Here is a 17615-nt window from a genome sequence, read left to right as displayed (position 1 = left end):
ATCCTCCTTTTGAAAAGGTTCTTATAATAATGCTGTAGAAGCCTAACAGATCTATCTATATATAGAGAGATATATCTATATCTCAAAGTAAATATTTTCAGTATATTTTAAAGGTCTCAATTCAATGAAATAATTAAATTGGGGAAACTCTTAAAATTTTTAATGAAATATATGGCAAAATCGTACATGTTTAAAATATTTGTTTTTTGCTGCTTGTACTAAAGTACATTAAATATTTTTAAACTGCTGCCTCATTAAAGAAAAACCCTGACATCTGTTCGGTTATCCTGCGCAGGCTGCCGACCAATTGCCTTTTCAGTAGCAGTGTTAGCCCCGCTGAATGATTGGATCAGTAAGCTGGAAAGATAAAATAACTTCATGATGTTCTGCGGCAGACGACATGAAGTAAACGTAGGTATGGAATAATTATTTCATTATGTGATGTTTTAGATCCTTACTATTTCAGCTGTACTCTTATGTATTTTGAGCCATCCAGGACAATCCTAAGTTGCTTAAGTAAAAGGCACCTGGACTTCTTTGGTTTCTTGAAGATGTTTCACCTCTCATCCAAAATGCTTCTTCATTTCTGAACTTGTTTTCGAAATAACATGCTTATAAGTTGTAGTCAGAACAGTTGTGGTTTTTAGCTACAACTGGCTATTAGACTCATCCCTTGCTGACAAAAAACACAAATTTTGCCATTTCAAAATATTTGCAGGTGAGTAATTTTCACCAAATAATGTCGTGATACCATGGTTTTTAATAAAGGTTGCGATAGTGTAAGAATTAAAGTTTTTTTTTTCAGTAAAATGGAAATATTTATTTCAACATAGTGGTATTTAACAATGTTATTATATATCCAATGTTTATCTGATATAATGAAGCCCTAACCTAGGTTTATTATGTTAGGTTATATTAGGTTTGTTATGTTCTGTAACATTAATGTATAGTAATGAGATTTATACCATGACACTGTTATGGAAAATATTTGGTCCCTGACAGATGGCTTCTGTTTTTGTTGTGTCACACAATCAAGGGTAATGAGAAAACACAACATGCACTTTTAAATTGATGATTTCATTCACATGTCAGCAACACATTTGATTTCATCATCACCTATAGGCCTGATTCCTGCCACACCTGCGGACTTAAGAAACCACCCAAGTTGAACCTTTCTGAAACTCAAGAACAGATGAGAAACAATGCTACTGACATCAGTTAGGAGAGGGTTCATTGTAGCCTGCCAAAATTACTCAGAGTGCATTCAATGAGTTATCTGTAATGCCACAAAAAGAACATAGAACATCCAAAGAACTGCAGACCTCGCTCATCACAGTTTTTGATCCAGCAATACGAAGGACTGAGCAAAAACCAGTAATTAGATTTAGGCGGTGATTACTTTTTCACATAGGTTTAGGTTGTTTCGGAAAGCTTTTTTCTTGATATATGAAATTATCATTTGAAAATTGCAACTATGTCAGGAGTTGAAATGTTTTTGATCTGAAACTTTTCAGTGTGACAAAAAAGCAAAAAGGGGAGGCAAACACTTTTTCATGCCACTGCTCATTAATGCACAGCATGGGGTTTGTAATTACAGGCAGTTTCACTGACTGTTTATTAATGAATTACATCATTTTGATCTTGGCAATGTAACGTCTCATAAACCGGCTGATAGGCTGCTGAAATTGATGTGGAGACTCCTCCTTACCGCCACACCATTTGCTTTGCTGGTGCCTAAATGAGGCAGACCCAGTTTCTCAGACAGAAATGCTCTGTAGCTGTTAAACAGAGCACCTACTCTATGAGGTCCCTACTGAATTGTGGGCAGCAAAAAAAAAAAAATAAATAAATCTTAAATTGGTAAGCTTTAATTAACCTGCTGCTCTCAGCCCCAAGGACAAACACAATGCTGTATACAGCTGGCACAAACAGATAATGCTTCCAAAATAGAACAATTGTCTAAAATAAAAAAGGAAACAATCGTCTACCATTGAAGTGCATCATTTATAACACTTGTAAAAGTACAAAAAGATCTTCTTAATAAATAAAATTAGTGTCTTTGTGCAGACTGAACAAAAAATCCATCACACAGCCAACAGGAATCGGGCTGCTTTGTGTCCTTGAAAATGACTCCAACGCTACCAGTGCCAGCTGAGTTGTTGCTCTGTTTGACCCCTAACCTCCCTGTGGCGCAGCCACTCATAAACCATCACAGTCATCCAGACTCATGTCGCCATGCAACTATTTTTGAAGCGCCAAATAGTTTATCCGATTAACTGCTGTAAGTAACTCAGGGAAAGTAAGTGATTTATCTGAGTCCAGCCCATCCCTCTGGGCTGTTAGGCTCTGCAGGCTCACAGGCTGATCACTTTCAGATGGGTCGGGAATCTCTGCCTCACCTTCTGCTTTATTGTACAGGCCACTTAAAACCAAGTGGGTTCGTCTTGGATTAGTATAAATTTGCTCCCATACGGAACACCGGACTGGCGCTCGACCTCACTGATCACCCAAACTAGACCGTCTCTCAGAGGAGCCCATCGGAGAAATGAGGAGCCAGACTTTAATAAATAACTGGTTATAACCTTGAAAGTACACAACACGCTTACACCTGAGAATTTTTAGTGCTATATCGGTGAACGTAGACTGTAACTGCAATGTTATTTTTCAATGCACACAAGCTGAATGAACCAGAAATGAACTTGTATATTATAGATTGTTTTATATAAGAGTAGGAATTCTGTGGTAAAATAGTTTAGTAAAGTTCAGCTCCAAGACTGAATCCCTTTTCGTAATGTTGCCTTTACACAGCATTCTTGCATGTTAATCATGTCAGAATTTCAGACTTTTCCAAATAAGTTAATCACATTTTTCAATAGAAATGCAAAAGAACAAAAACTACGATGGATGGATGAACAATTAGACTGATGGACAAACAGTTAGGTGATTAGATGGGGGGATAGATGAATACAATCAATATTCACATTTTTTATTACTTCTGAGTTGCTTATAACATTATTTTGTAACTAAGAAGTTGGGGTTCAAAGTGAACAAACTGCAAAGCAATGAGATACGTTCATGATATCTATTTTATCAGGCTAATTATTGTCTCGTTGAACTCAATGTTGTTGAGGGTCAGAATGTCAGTCAGTTTAGCCTGAACAAACAATTCGTGTGAAAGCACAATTAATATATCCTTTCTTCTATGAAACTGTTTAAACATGTGCCAGTGTCCCTTTCTTGTTATTTAAAATACAAATAAAGCTTTTATTTCAATTGCAAAGGAGGCTAGGTTTTAAAATAGACAGAAGATAAGATTTGTTTTATTTGCATGTGATGCTTTGGGGCCCCACTGTTGACGTAGTTATCATCTCACTGACGGAACGCTGTTTATTTCTTTTCCATCAGTGTGTTGTTTGATCAAACAATGAGATGCTTTTTGCTCATAACCAAAGATAATGTGCAGCAGCCATTGGCAGATGGTTTCATCAATAGGGACTGCATCTAATAATAAACTGGACTTGATTAACAAATGAGTTTCGTGCTGCTTCCACCTGCAATAAATTCCGTTGAAACGAGGCCGAGCTGTGGAAGAAAGCATGGATGCAGGGCTTGCAAAAACAATGTCTACATGAATAACTTTATTCAAACTCATATTCAAACCCCAACACAGACCCAGTCACCCTACAATCAAACAACACATTTTACACTGCTGCCCAGGGAGGAAACTCTGATCCTTTTCTGTGAGTTTTTGTCAGATGGAAGGATTTGATACATTCTGCAAACGGCAAAGCCCCTTATTGACATTTGTTTATCTGGTTTAGTCCAAACAGTCTGAGGTTCTTTCCTCTCACTAAATTTAGTTTATTCTACCAGCAAAATGCTGAACAAAGGCATGTTGTTTTTTTTTTATTATTGTAGATTCAAAGCTGTATAACTCTGATGGTCAACTCCAGTTGATTCCGTTTAGCAACGAAGATTTTCCCTGATTTCACTTAGCATTGTAAAGGTTGAGGTTTATGACAGAATAATAGGAAAAATACTGTACCATAATGGTTTGTTTGGAAAAGATGCTAGGAGAAATAATCTTATCTTAAAATTATATGGCAGCAAAACTTGCAGCTGCAAACTTAAGTTTGAAAGAACAGCAATACTTCTGAAAAAAATGTACTTTGGACTGTTTGGACTGTTGTTTGCCACAATAAACAGTGCAATCTTAAAACTATTAACAATACATGAGCACAAACACCTCATACCGGCTATCAAAGTAGTGGAGGGTTGATGTTGGCTTTATTTGCAGTCCTAGAACATGAGTGTCTTGGGGCTATATGCCAGAGTATGTTAGAACATATGTCCGACAGACACAAGCATGATATCCTCAAGGTTGTATTTTTAAACATGAACTTTCTAATTCGCCTGATAAGCAGCAGACAGAAACGTGCACCGAGAAAGAGAGAGCCTGGAGATATTTAAGGGCTGTAGACCATTACCTAACAGCAAAAAGATTTCATCTGTCCTCATGTTAGATGGAGGCTTCAAATATGTAGGTGAATATTTAAAAGAAAAAGACATGTTTTTTTTTTTCTGAAGACTCTTAAATCTATTATAAGGCAATGGAGATTTGGTTATTTTGCAAGTATCTGGATTTGTTAGGGTCCAAGTTAAGGCTGTCCTGATGCATATTTTAATAACTCTTTATTATACCTCTGAGCCTACTTCAAAAGAGTATGTTTGCTGAATGGGATATTGTTTACAAAATATCTTACATAAAGGCTCTATAATAATATGCACAATTATCTCCCATGTACACCATTATTAAGGTCACTTTCTGGTGCATTGTAGAGGACACATAATACAGTAGATGCATTTTTGGATTTGTTTAGACCTGAAGGCACGTGGATTTTGCAGTTGTAGCCCTTGCTGTCTCTACTTTTAGTCCTTCTGATGTCACTTGCAGTCTTCCTCATGGAAATAACATGGCTCCCACACCAAGAAGCCCAGAGGAATATCCTCCCTGGAGATGACGTCCCGGAGACAGGGAACTCTCTCCAAATAGCCGAGACTCTTGCATCCGTGCGTGTTTTTTAGTCTTGGCCCAAGGAGCCATTCCGCCCACAGTCCAGCACCGCGCCGCTCATGTGCTGCAGCCTGTCTCAAATGCTCTGCATCAGAATTTTTATGGGGAAAAAAAAAAGTATTTCCAGGACTCAGGCTGTATATTTAGTCTCACTCCTTGCGATGTCTCCTGTCAATAGGAGACTCTGCAGAAACAGGAGTTCAAAACTTAACTTCAGAATCCCAACGAATGCTGTACGCTGCTTACCTCCAGCTGTCAATCAAGCAAAACTGGTTTGGTAAGCAAAAGTCTACAAGGCTAGAGCTGTGTGGGATTGAAGTCGATGAACACTGCAAGTTGTCGATCCTCAGAATATCCATAATAAAACTTTGGAAATTGAATTTAATGTAAATTATGTGCACCATTTTAAAACATGCATCGTTTCCCCCAGAAAGCAAGAAGAAAAACATGTTTTATTTCAGGCAGCATGATGGTATGATACATTCTGCATCATCTGAATCTGGCTTTTTAAACATTTATTTTTATGCTGAGTGAACATAGTCAACCCCCAAAGTGTTTGAGTCATGGGAAAAGAAAGTACACCCTCTTTCAGTACAGGGCGTAATAAAAGATGATCTGGCCTTCAACCTAAATTGTTTTTTGATCTAACGTAGAGTGTACAGAAGCACAAAACAGATTCCACGTGGTCTACAATTATTGAACAAAAACTAAGTCAAAATCAAAAAGATTTTGCACCATCATCAATAGATTCTAGAAGCAGCTGTAGTGGTCTTTTTCTGCAGGACCAGGGAGGTTTGCTAGATTTTTTATGCACTACTCCCAGCACAAGTCCCAGCAACACATATCAACCAGGTTGACTTTGACTGGGCCATTGCAAAAGCTTGATTTTCTTTTTGAGCCATTCTGTAGATTTTCTGCTGTGTTTCATATTAGTGTCCTGCAGATGGTCTCAAATGTGACTCTAGAATACGTTGGTGTACAAAGAGGTTGAGCATGGACTCAATAACTGCAAGGTGTCCTGGTTTTCTGCCTCAAAAATAAGGCCAAATCATCACCTGTCCCTCACCATGCTTGAAAGTTAGTATGGAGCGTTTGTCCTGATCTGCTGCCTTGTTCTCTCCAAACATGGCCCTGTACATTATGACCAGAATGTTCCAGAATTCTTCTTGTTCTTGTATATTGTATTGTTTTTACAGTAGACACTTTCATCAGGCAACCCAGTCTTTTCTATTTGTACTGTTATCATCTACCTGAGGCCTGTTGGGTCTAAGATGGAGCTCCTGGGTTTTCTACAACATTCTATGAACATTTTACAATATGACATTGTCAGCAAGATTTACTCCTGGGTCACCTCTCCTAAATGTTTTCCACAATAATCTTTATAACTTCAGAATAACAGCCTTCATATGTTTCAGAAATGGCCTTATAACCCTTCCCAGATTGATGGGTAGAAATAACTAATTTAAGACCATTGCTGTTGTCTTTCCACCTCATTTATTAAGTCCTGAAAAGTAAAAACCTAGAACTGAAGAAGGGTGCATTTCAATTTTGTCCTAACTGAAGCAACACCAACAAATCTAATGAAACAATATTACCCCTTTAAATGCAAAATGGGTTTGTAAGCATCATTTAACCTTTGTGTAAGTGATGCAATTATTAAAAGACCAGATGGATCCCTGAATGTTGAAGGATAAACCTTGCTTTAAACATGTCTTATGGAAAACTTGTTTACTACTTTCTGTCATTCAATCAGTGTATTTGTGTCTAAGCAAAGATCAAGCAGTAACTTTGTAAAACATGACTGAAAAGCAGACTTTAATCTGACAGAGTGGATTTGTTAGAACGTCCTGCACAAGAAAACAAATCAAGAAAGCAAGATTGAACTGGCCCTTGCATCTTGCTGTAGCCACAACAATACCACTCAATCAAAGCAGATTGAGTACTGATTCGATATCGCTTTCATACCATTGTCCATATGTGGATAACCTCATGTTGTTAAACTCATGCAGGCAAAAGAGAGGTCACATTCTTCACACATTTCTTCCTCTCTTAACTGATTCAACAGATAGCCCAGATTCCCCCTCCAGTCCAACTCGCTGCTCTGCAAGTGCTACTTTTGAAGGAGTTTACACAGTATCAGCCTGCTTGTTACTTCATCTGGCCTAGTTAGTAACTTCCCAGGGCCAAGTGTCCTCACGATGAACTCAAATGCTGTTATGGAGCAGTTTTGGTATCAAACAATTTGAACCTTTGTTAAGAAATAAAAGTAAAACCATTGCTTTCCTGACTCCTGCACAACCTGTTATCATTCAGCTTTGTTGGTGTGAGGAACCAGACCATGGAGGGACTCTAGAGATACGTGGATGACTGCCTTTTCCCCATTTTAATCTCGTCTTTTGAAATCATGTCTCAGAAGATGGCCAGGCATGATATATTTCAGTACAGGTACAAATGCCATGGAGTTAGACTTGCTGTGGGTGAAAGAAAATGTGAGAAAAAGAGAACATGTAGCTTCCCTTCGGGTTAGACTGAGCGTTCAGTTTGAACTGCAATAGCTGTCAAACAATAAAGGATAGAAATGCTGAAGCAACCTCATGTGCGGCTTGGCTGATATTTACACAGGATAACCCCTAAACCTTCAGATGACCGCCTCTTTCACTGTGTCAACTAGCAGAGTGGACAGAGAGTCACCTGCTATGTTAGCACAACGATTTAGCAGTATGCTGGTTTTCATAACCAGGTTCCAAAATTGTCTTTTTGCCAAATGTCATCCAGGCGAGAGGAGCACCTGATTTACGCTCTTTCACACAGGTCCAGGCTTGCTGATTATTTAATTGCTCTGTGTTGCAGTAAAACCTGTCTTTGTGGTGTTGCGGAATGACAACAGTATATGTTCAACTGAAAAATGTGCAGTATGTGGAGTTTAAAACTTGTGACATGATGCAAGGTTATTTATTTTAGCAAAAATTCCATGGAAGAGCACTTGGACATGTATATGTTAAAGGATAGTACAAATTGGGCATTTTCATATTTATGGGAAACTGTTCTGTAGTATAAAATGATTTGTATGAATCTGCCTTTCTTAGACAGGTTTAATCAGTCGTTCTGTTGATTTTAAATAAGCAAATTAATCCTAGGGCAGCATAACCAGAGCGAACCTTTGACCTTGCTTGAACGGTGCTAAGTTCAGCATATTACTTCCCTAACACTGATCCTCTTTGTTTTTGCCAAACTGTTAAGTTCTCAGGGTGTCAAATTTCTCTGTCTTTTAAAGACCAGTTGAGCTATCTTGGCAACAAGGTGCTAAACTATTGGTGTCATGTTTTCTCTAATATCACAACTTGATGTCAGTTTCTTTTTTTCTTGGTGTTGTTTCCTTTGTTGGCATCTTTGTTTGGTTTGGTTAGGCCCAAACCTACTTCGTTAGCTTTAGGAAAGGTTCTAAGTGCTGAACTATTGATGCCATTTGATTTTCTGAACCCAATGTGAAATTTTTTCTTTTTCTTTCTAAGTATTGCCTCTCATGTTAGTGCCTGTTTGATGCTAGGTTTAGCAACAAGCCTAGTTTGTTAGGTTTATGAAACATTGTGGCACTAAGCTAATGGAATTTTTTTTTTTTCCCTTTTGGCGCTCTGAATTTGAGTCCTAAGTGAAAAATATTGCTGTTTTTATTTCTGTTTAAAGATGGCCTCAGATGTTTCATTCCTACTCAGTGCTTTGTTTTTTTTTGTTTTTTTTAATAGTTACACTTTCACTTATGGCAAAATTGTCATTCAGAATCAGAAAAGCTTTATTGCCAAGTACGTTTTTGGACATACAAGGAATTTGTTTTGGCATAGTCAGTGCAATACAATACAAATTAAAAAGTATAAACATATCTACAATATAATATAAATATATTTGCACAGTTTTAAGTGAGTGAGTGAGTGATTCTTTTTGAGATCTGTGTTTGAGTCCACTGTGAAAAATGTCTGGATTTTTTTCCTCAGTTTTTCCTTTCACCTTAATGTTTATATAATTTTGACTTTTTGTTTCTGTTTTAGGAGCAAACCCACTTTGTAAGGTTTAGGAAAAGTTAAAGTTCACTTAAAATTCACAATATTCAAACAACAAACAATAATCCCAAGGCCAAAATAGTTTTGTGTTATTGTAACAAGATGATTTTTGTATTCATTATAAAAATTCTTCCATCTTCCTACTACTTCAAGACAGTTTTGTTCAGTTATTAATCACAACCAGCATTTCAACACTGTGTATTTCTTTGTTTTCAGTTCTGTCAGTGACAGGAGAGCAAAGGTGAACCAAGATGCAAAGGCACAGCAGAACGGGGAACATGGCAGGTGTCTCATTTGATCCCTGTACCTCTTGAGGGCAGCACGCTTGAAGCTTATGACAGTGTGTGAAAACAGGTGCTATTGGCTAGCTGGCGAAGTACAAAGATGTGTCAGGTAAGGAAGGAAAACCAGAAATGTTGCATTATTGTCGGTATGAGACTGAAATTGCATTGCTGAGCATTTGAGCAAAGAAATACCCCTTGAGCAAAACTTGTTTGTAAAGATCTTTTGCCTTTGATCTAAACATGTAAATATGGTTGAAAAGTTAAGATTTATTACCCAAGTCAGACTGTCAATATCTTTGTTTAGGCTGGATTAGGACAGGAAATACAGGCTAAAAAGAGTCCAGTGGCATTCCAGTGTTTGGAGGGAAAGGCCATGAAGGCAGCACCCAAGAAAGGTTAATGACCTCTTTAGGTCATAACAACAAGCAGACATGAAGACTGTGATAAGTCTAAGAAACTCTTATGAATGGCTAATAGTTGTCAAATAGGAATTATCCTGCTATGGTGAAACATTAATATAAAATAAAGTGATGAAAACCCGTTGTCCTTGAGGCCCGGACAAACTAACTCTACTCAAACATACATTACTCATTCAATCTGAACACAATTGATCAATTATGGAACCAAAATCTTGTTAACAATCCAATCCCATTTATCAAATGTTGACCTTCCCCTTCAGAATCAGGGCTCCTTTAGATGTGCATCATGAGTCATGAATGAAGTATGAAAAACGCTGATACCCTTTTGTAATTTTCCATCCCGTGAACACCTGTTTGCTCTCCAGACGTTCACTTGACACCGCTCCAGTCGTCCTTGCATCAGATCCCACAACCTGTCATCCTCCTCCCCACCTCTGCCGCAAACTGCTGCAAAAGATGACGAAGCGGCAATATCCTGCTTCATTGTTCACCTGGGGCAACTTTTAATTAAAGCCTGACACTGCCTTTTGTGTTTTTGTGACAAAAGAGCCAAAGCCATTGTAATTAGGTCGGTGGGGCCTCCTCTTGCTTTTGTGTCCAGAACTGTTAGTGTTCTGTTATTGACCAGTGATCTATGAGGCCGCTTTCAGGTGATGCAGCAAACAATAAACCTATCCTTAAGCGAAAGTGCAGCTGAGTTGAAATCTGGGGTAGGACAGCTTGTTTTGCTGACAAAGTAGCTTAGAGATATTGGGAAGGGCCTCAGGGTGCTAGCCTTCTGCCATATGGTTCCTCAGCCCATGGCTCTCAAATGTCTTCTTTTTTTTTTTTTTTTGTGGTATGACCCTGCATGTCTGCTCTAACTTTCTGCGACTGCCTGCACCCCTGTCTGGAGTTGTAAATTAGATTTTTTTTACAAAATCGTGAAAACAGCTTAGGTTGCTGTTACAAGGGTCCATTTTTAATGTAGCAGTGGAAGTGTTACTGTGTCCTAATGTTCCTATTTCCTGTACCTCCACAGATTATATAAAGGAAATGTCTGGCTGAAATTTACAAGTGCAAACTAGAGTCATTTTGCTCAAGCTCCTTATATTCAACAGTATGAAAAAGAATGGAGTAAGGTTAAAATTGTTGGCTTTTGCCGCCATCTGGTGGTGTTTTGACAAAACAAGATTCAAATTCAATTAAATGCACAAAAAGGTACCCTATTGTTAGAATATAGTGTGTAACTGTTTGAATTTGATTTAAAATAGCCCGATATTAGTACTTTATTATATGATACTCTGCTGTACTTTACATTCTGTATATCTTTTTTGACCTGAGGTAAACCCACAGCCTCGACTGCACATGTCCCTTTTCAAATACTCAGCAGATGGGGGGAAATGGTGGTCCAAACTGCATTTCTGTTTGGAAAATCTAACAACTTTATAGATTATAAGTAGCACCTAATTGTTTTTTTTCCACCCCAAAGCCTACATTGATCAAACCTGCAAACCATGAGACAGACTCAACTTGAAAAATTGCACTTGAAGGTAGGTAGCTCGATTTGTGGTGTTGTACATTGTCAGTGTTTGCTATAGTATTTTTGTTTGTGCATTTATAGTAAATTAGAAAACAATATCCTATTGTCTGAATATTTTTCCTCCCACCTCAGCTCATTTCCCCTATAAAAGCTAGGCAACCTGCATCATAAACCCACCTCTGAGCTGAAAAAGACGAGGTATACCAGCCATCCACAAAAATCTTAACCTGCCCACACCCTCTATGACTGAGTCTGCTGACTTGAGGTCAGTGTTGACATTTAGCCACCATTTACTATCAAGCGATTATATAAGGCTAAAGATAGCCTCATCTCACAGTTGTCTGGGCATGTGACTCATACTTTAAGACAAGTCTTTATGCAATGAAGTGCTGCCCAGATTTACATTCAACAGTACATTATACAACAACATATGATTTTATCTATTTAGTTGTTTTTAGTTTCCCCTAACTGTTTGATATCATCAAAATAATTTTAATATCATTCAGTAGCCTGATTTAAACAAACATACAGTTTTCAAATGATGGTCTCATTTAATAATGGAAAAAAGCTATCCATACTAGCCTGGCTGTATGTGGAAGAATCAATTAGCGCCAAAACCAAACAACCTGTTTAAGGTCATACCACAGCGTCGGATCAGATTTATCTTCGAATGTTGACTAGGCAACTCCAAAAGCTCAACTTTTTTTTTTTTTTTGTTCATAGATGGACATAATGGTGTCCTCTGGATTATTCTCCTGCTGCATAACTCAAGTTTGCTTGAGTTATGCAGCAGGAAACAAAGCAAGCAAACACAAACGGATGACCGGACATTGTCCATCAGGATTTGTCTAGTAGAGAACGGAATACATGTTTCTATTATTCACCGGAGGTCATGCTGGTCACAAGCAGCCCCAGACCATTACATTGCCACCATGTTTGGCTCAGATTTTTGTCTCTTACAGAATATTTTTCTTGGGCATCATCAGGATGTTTTCGATTTAAGACGGGCCTTTGTGTTCTTTTTGGTCATCAGTGGTTTTGGCCTTGCTCATTCTGTTATTGTTGAATCATTAACACTGATAGATAGTGAATCAAGCGAAGCCTGCAAAGCTTCAGAAGTTGTTCTGGGTGGGTCGTGGATTGGATAATTTTAGTAGTCTGGCCTGTCCTGGGAAGGTTCACTATTGTCCCATGTTTTTTTTTTTTCATTTCTGGATGATGGCTCTTACTGTGATTTATTGGAGTCCAGGAGCCTTTCAAATGACTTTGTAATTCTTCCAAGACTGATGAACATTAATGAACATGTTGTTGAATGTCCTTAGACAGGGGCGGGATTTATTCCTGTGTGAGATTTTTCAGCCGACTTCGTGTTGTCAGACAGGATCTCTTTGGTTTGAATATTTTTCCTTCAATAAATAAAACTATTATTTGAAAATGTTTAACAACATTTGTTTGATTTGAAACGTTGAAGTGTGACAAAAAATAGAAATCTGTAAGAGGGAAGGCACAATATGTATGAATAAAACATGAAGGCAGTAGTTTGCAAATTATTAAAAAAATACAAATTACTATGGTGTGAAAAGGTGATAGGTATTATTTAATCAACTCAGAGGTAAGGAATGACAGTCAGTTTTACTTGCGGCAAGGGTAGCTGTGCACTACAGACTACGAAGTATTACCCCCCTCTCTCTTTATTTATACATGCTAATAGCCCCCAGATGCTGCTCATAAAATAATAAAATAATAACTCATTCTTGTGACCATCTCCTTTTCTGTAACATGTAAGGAGGGAAAAGCACTTAGATGAGTGATAAACAATACAAAATATATAAAAACCCTAACAAAAGGCGTTACATTGAATACACAATTATTTAATTGGTGTTTATAATATAAGTAAAATGACTTTACCCTAAGCCTTGATATGGTCTTAAAACTGATCATAATTAATAAATGGTGGTTTTGTGAAAATACTGTTGAAGACAGATCATTTAGTTTTACATGTCAAATGAAACGGTGTGAAGGAACCTAGGATTGTGGAACTGGCAGCTGTGATAGGAAAATAAAGCTCAACTGCATTTATTAAATAATGCTTTTGGCATTAAATGCAGCTCATCATGCCTGATGAAAGAGGCAATGTAATAAAAAACAGGGATTCTAATAAATAAAATTCTATAGATGCGCTTTTTTGTACAACAAAACCTTCATACAAAAAAGGGTAGTGTTCAATATTTGAGTGAGAATAGTTGAGAAATGGGGTCTGAAAATGTCTTGTTCCTTGAAATGACACCATTTGTCTTATGCATTTCAGGCCAGTTCAGTTGTGTTTTTAGGAGTATTTTTTACCTGTTGGAAGATTCAATTGTCTAAATTTCAGCCACCTATCTTGCATTTTGAGGTAAGCAATTGAGTAAAGGAATATGTTAAGTAGTTTGTAGGTCTTTGTCTTTTTTGATAACAAGAACCATCTATTGGCAATAAATCTTACTCAAAAGAAATTTTCTGCAGAAAATTGCTCATCCATTTGGGTTGCTGCAAATTTTAGTAGCACTTTAAGGGTCTGATTTTAAAGCAGGAGGCTTCTTTCTTGGATTTTTTCTCAGTTCAAGGTGATGCAAAAACAGCTTAACTAAAATTCATTAGAAGCACACCTTTTGCCAGGAGCTGTACGGTGCTTGCTTTAGGTCAAAAGAAGAAAAACAGCTTCTATGGCAGAAGGTGAACTGTTGCAGATGGCTTTGATAACTTGCACATAAGGTATGGTTCTTGCACTGAGGCAGTAAATATTGCACTATATGAGCAATAAAATATTGATATTGTGATAACTTATGAATTATACACATGACTGTTTTAAGCAAAAACCAAAATGACTGCCAAGTTGTCTTTTCAGTAAAACATAAGGTGCTCCTAAATGTTGTCTATCCCCAACAAAAATAGTACTAATTGAAATGTGGAGGCTGATTGTATGTAAATCTCTAACTGTTATCACATGGCTGCTGTCTGTGTGTGAGCAGTGGAGACACAGTTTAGCTGTAGGCAGCAGTGGGTAGAGTGGCAGAAAACTGTACTCAAGAGTCACACTACTTCTATATATTTTTACTGAAGAAGTAAAAAGTAGTCATCCAAAACCGTATGCATGAGTGAAAAAAGGACTTGGTTAAAAGGCTAGTTTAGTAATGAGTATTTTAATACTTTTTAATCTGTTTTAATTTGTAATCATACAGACAAAAAAAAATTGTCAATACAGTACATTAAATGATAAAACAAAAGGGTAAAAGTAAATCACATCATGACAAAATAACAAATTAACAGAAGAAATGCACATTTACAAATCTCATTCTTCCACAACATAAGGTTTTTGAAACCAGTAGCCTACTTACAGAAAGTTATCTATATATGTTAGAACAGTGCAAAGTACTTCCAGTGACAATATCTACTGTTCACTGGCACAACAGGCTCAGCAGATAGAAAACATTACAACAATAAAGCCTCACACTCAGAAGTCTCACACACAGAAATTGCACTTGACTAGTGTAGAGTAGTGTCTGGGCTCCAGAGGAAATTAGCTAGGGGGGGTGTGGCTAATTTTGGGGGTCCAGTATTTTTATTTAATATAAATACGTAAATAAACATTCATGTATCTTTTCAAATAAAATGACCATGTGGTTTGTTATTACAAAATAAAGAATACTGACTTAAACAGCGACCTGTAAGTGTGCACCAGTCACCAATAAGTGCTGAGTAATTATGCTCAGGTTTGCATAAACCTTAACTCACACGTTGCAGAAATCTTAGAAACTAATCAGCATTGTATCATAATCATTGTTTAAAACACATAATCTCCGTAAGGGTCTCCTGAAGGGACATGTTTTTGAAACAATAGGGTACTGAACGTTTAAAACATTTCCACTCCCACTTGCACAAACCTTAAATGCCATCCATTGGAGTGTCTGAGTGCTGTGTCCAAATTCAGGGGCTGCATCCTTCAAAGGTCTGTTGTACACAGGCCGGGTGGCCGCAAAAACCGCAAAGGCTGGAAGTGATTGGCTGTGAATTTGGACGGTCTTGCCTTCACCAGCTGTTCCTGCCCTTACCTTAGCATAACTACTGTCGCCTAGCAACCGTGACAGGGTGAAGCACAGAGCTGTGAAAATGGAGCCCGAAGGTCAACCCCACTGTCTCCACTGTATATAACTGCACATGGTTTCTATTTACCCCCAAGTGTCCTCCCCTGTCTAAACACGTCGAGCGCTTTTGCAATTAAGCGATATCTTAGCGAACCGCGCAGATATTTTAGTTTTACACAGCTACATTCTTGCCTAAAAACATTGTAAAAGTTAATTTTGTTTCACAGAAGACGTAATATATCCAACTTTATTCACTGCTTCTCTCTCTCCTCTGCCATTGCTACTTCCTTCTGAATAATCCACTATGACCCGCAATGAATCATGGGATAGGTTGGGCCACAAAGGATACACCGGACCCATCTTTGAAATCTGGTGAAAAGGAAGCATTTGGAAAGTTGGGAAACTGTGGACCTTCCTGTAATTAAAGCAAATGTCGGAGACCCTTCTTATTTTCTACTTTGTTTCTATAAAATATTTCATGTTTAAATTATTGCTGATCAAGTAAATATAAAAAGAATTTTCACTAAAATCATTTTGCATTTTTAACTGGAAAAAAAAAACCATCATGGCCCATTAGTACATTTAACTAGCCAATTTTTGCTCACAGTGTAAATAGTTTGGACACCTCTACCTTAGACAACCATAAATCTCCCTGAGCCCCATTTGCAATTTTGCTACAAGTTATGTAGGGTGTGCCCCAAACAGAAAAAGGTGGCTTGATCAGATGAGACCGAATCTGAACTTTTTGGCCTAGATACAGAGTACTATGTGTGGCAGAAAACTAACATCACACATCACCCTAAAAACACCATCATCACAGTGAAACATGGTGGTGGGAGTACAGTTCTGTGGGGATGATTTTCTTAAGCAGGGTAAGAGATGCTGGAAAGAATTAATGTGATAAATACAAGGCAATCAAAGGCATTTAAACTGGGTGGCACGCGTTACCTTTCAGCTGGACAAGGACCCTAAAAATAAAGCCAGAATTATAATGGAATGGTTTTGATCAATGTATTTTTATGCATTTGAAAGGCCCAGTCAAACTCTAGACCCAACTCTAATTGAGAATGTGGGAACAGATTTAAAAACTGATCAGAGAAATTCTCTATTCTATCTGAGTTTGAGCTCTTTCACAAAAAAGAACTGGCAAAAATGCTATTCTCTATTTGAAGGGGATATGTAAGCAATAGTTGTCATCCTATTGCCATGCTAGATGCTATTAAACACTGCTAGTTCCACGAGAAAATTGCAGTGTTTCAAGAAGTTGAAATTTGTACCATAGAAACTTGGAACAAAGCCTAAAATTAAAGTTATGGCTCTAATAATTAAAGCAACCTCTCCGTGAAATCTGAAATTGCTGCCCAAGATAAAAAAAAAAAATAGCAATAGCTTGCGAAATGACCCTGTTGTTACCCTGTCCCTCAACTGTCCAACCTCTATTAAGAAAAAAACACTACAAATGATTTGTATGGCAGTGAGTATTTTACAGAATGATGTTGTCCTACCATTTAGCTGATTTATACAGTTCTGTTTAAACCAAAGCAAAAGGTCCATGAAGTTTAGGCCCACTGAACTGCAGCTGGAAAACTGCAGCCCAAAATGTTACACACACACACACACGGGCACAGATTCAGCTGCAGGTTACCCTCCACTGGCAATTACTTTCATCCACAGACTGTGACCAGCAACTGCTTCCCTTGGGGGTAGGACACACACAAAACACACAAGCACGCACAACACACCTCTAACCTCTTGAATGCTGATTTTGGGCTTCTGCCTGTTCAGCTTTGGTTCTGACTCCAATGCTGATCCCTCCCTGCACACAGTGCCAATCCTCCTAAATGCACCCTGATGGCTCCATGGCCACTGGTCCCTGCCCAAAAATACTGGCCACACACACACACACATGTCTGTGAGCGCTTAATTCCCAAGACAGAGATGAACACTACAGAGGCAAAAATACCTGCATACACCTACAAATCAATAAATTCACTCATATACAAAAGACACATGTAGTGAAACAAAATTGCATGAGGCTTAAAGACCCTCGAGGACAATTAGGGAGAAAGCTAACGGTGAATGAGGGAGGACCTCAGAGAGTGGGGATTAGGCCAGCAGTGTTTGGCTCCAAGGATTA

The sequence above is a fragment of the Girardinichthys multiradiatus genome, chromosome 24 (assembly GCF_021462225.1).
Source record: "Girardinichthys multiradiatus isolate DD_20200921_A chromosome 24, DD_fGirMul_XY1, whole genome shotgun sequence".
NCBI classification, from domain to species: domain Eukaryota; kingdom Metazoa; phylum Chordata; class Actinopteri; order Cyprinodontiformes; family Goodeidae; genus Girardinichthys; species Girardinichthys multiradiatus.
Note: the sequence above shows the minus strand (reverse complement) of the source record.